The following is a 2,500-nucleotide window of genomic DNA, read 5'->3' on the forward strand; positions in this document are numbered from 1 at the left end:
TTTTGCCCAAATCTCTGTCCTAGTCTTACCTTAACCCAAAACCTTTCATAAGTCTCCTTGAATGTGCCAAGGGCCTCCATAAAATTATCTTTTAAGCAGCATCTGGGTGGTTTGATACACATTCCATTTTATGATAATTGCATCAACAGTATCTAATACAGCAGTCAAACACTGAGATACTGTTTTGTACCCTTGATATAAAAATATGCATTTGTACTATTTTATTTGACCTTCTTCAGAATGCTTTGATTCTTCATTTTAAACAACTGTTCTTTAGATTCACTGCCTGACACAAGATACATTATCTGTGGGTTTCACCCAGAAAATGCTGCAGTTATTTTAATAATTTACTGTGAAGGCTAATTGTTAGGCAATTGTTATCCATCACACAACAAAAAGGTTTGAAGGCATTTGCAAAGGAGACATTTCCTTTCTTCAGAAAAGATTTTTTTCTTAAATGAAACAATAAATATTAAAATAACTGAGTGTTCACACATTTAAATAAAATAAAAATCACAAAGAACAAAATGTCAGTGTAGGATTTGTGAGTCACATAAATTATTATTTCATATTATTTGGCTGATTCATTTATCAAATACAAGTTACATCATTTGAGATACAATTGGTTAGACTTCCTTCTGTTTTTGAAATTGATGCCAGGTCAGGTGAAATGTCATGGTTACACAGTGTCAGTAGTGAGTAGAACCCATAACCCTCAGGGTTTGAAGTCCTAAGTCTTAATCACTATACCCCACAATGCCTGCCCAAAATGATTGAAGTGATCAAGGGTTTGAACACTTTTGCAAAGCTATATTTCTAAATTTATCAAAAAGTCAGGCCCAGTATATGGCTCATAAAAATACTGTAACGGTGAAAGTTTGAAGACCAGCTTCACCTCTCCTATATTATTATGTAAAAACAACATTTTATTACATTATTTAGAATAGATGGATATGGAAATTTATCAGTGTTATTGTTTTTCTGCAAAGAAACGAATACATTTCTATCCTATTGCTTAGTTAGAAAATGCCTTTACCCAAAAAGACATACAATTTGAGGATACGCGTATTTTATTAAATTGTTCTCCAACAAACACAGTGATACTGGATTAGATTCTGAACCCACAATGCCTAAAAACTATGTGCATCTAGTAGATCCACACCTTGCTAGGCCTTCTTCATAAAGATAAATAACGAGGGGATCATAGGATGAAACAAGGACATACAATCTGACATCAAACTTGAAATCTAGAGAAAAAAAGAAAGAAAAAACAAAGGAAATAACATAAAAATAATGAAAACATCAAAATATCAAACAATGAACAATACAAATGCCATATCAGGTATTATTAAGGCACATCATACTGTTGCAGAAACTGTATTTATATACGCTCATCTACATTCACACTTGCAAATTAAAATAATTTTCAATAAATTCCAATTAGTTAATGTAACTTACCATCAATAAGCAGAGGGTTGTTGATATAGCGTGAAACAAGAATATTTTCATCCAAAGGAATCTGGTTTGGCTGAAAAATAAGATTTAAAACAAAATAACTGAAATAATGTTTATTACTAAATTAGCATTAATGAAAACTGAGCAGTGACAAAATTATACCTGTATCACTTATTACAATCTTATACTATTGTCTAAATGACTTTGCATGAACATTAAAAAAAATACACACACACACACACACACACACACACTGTACTTTCAGTGAAAAATAAACTTTCTAACATTCATTTTCTAAAACAAATGAAATGTTAAAAGAATATTATGCTTGTGTAACATATTAAATAAGACTACTTTTCAGATATAGTGAGATTATTTTGTAAATCTACAGCCCAAAGACAATAATTACTAATGATTAATAACACAACATGTTGATTGAAACAAACCAATTAACTGAAACAGTAACAGGTGTAGAAGGAATCACAGCCAAACTAAAAGGTGAGGGTGTTGCACATGTGACAGTTTAACCTTCATAGCATTATTACATTATGGCAAGAGTGAGCATTGTAACAAGACAAAACATGCTCATCCTTCACCATCAAGGTCTCTCCCAGGCAGATATATCATGGCACACAGGAATTTCAAGATGTGCTGTCCAAACTCTTTTGAAGAAGCAGAAGGAAATGGACAAGATTAAGCACCAGAAAGGCAGTGGTCATCCACTGAAATTAAGTGCAGAAGACAATAACTTTGATCAAGAACAGCAATGAACTCACAGGAATCACTGGAACCTACGTACACCCCTCAACTATCCAGAGAAGTCTTGGAAGATGCAATTCTCGTGAGAATTACTGCCAAAAAGACATAATTCCGAAGTGGAAACACAGTTAAGAAACATACCTATGCACAAAAACACAAGGACTGGAAGATTGAATAATGACAGCATGTACTATGAACTAAGGAGTCAAAACTGCAAAATTCTGATTCAAACTGAAGGCAGTTTGTCCATAGATGACTGCAGCAAAAAGTAACTTACAGTTCACAG

The 2,500-nt window shown here is 32.9% G+C and overlaps 1 long non-coding RNA gene across 1 annotated transcript in view; it reads right to left on the reverse strand.

Annotated features, from left to right (window-relative positions):
- Window positions 1-1,094: 1,094 nt before the first annotated feature.
- Window positions 1,095-2,500, reverse strand: part of LOC127526497 (uncharacterized) — a 7,332-nt gene continuing 5,926 nt past the window's right edge. The window contains exons 2-3 of the long non-coding RNA XR_007933999.1: window positions 1,459-1,528; window positions 1,095-1,247 (exon numbers count right to left, since the gene is read on the reverse strand). This is a non-coding gene — a long non-coding RNA (uncharacterized LOC127526497). The remainder of the gene's footprint in view (window positions 1,248-1,458; window positions 1,529-2,500) is intronic.

The sequence above is a fragment of the Erpetoichthys calabaricus genome, unplaced genomic scaffold, assembly GCF_900747795.2.
Source record: "Erpetoichthys calabaricus unplaced genomic scaffold, fErpCal1.3, whole genome shotgun sequence".
Lineage (NCBI taxonomy): Eukaryota > Metazoa > Chordata > Cladistia > Polypteriformes > Polypteridae > Erpetoichthys > Erpetoichthys calabaricus.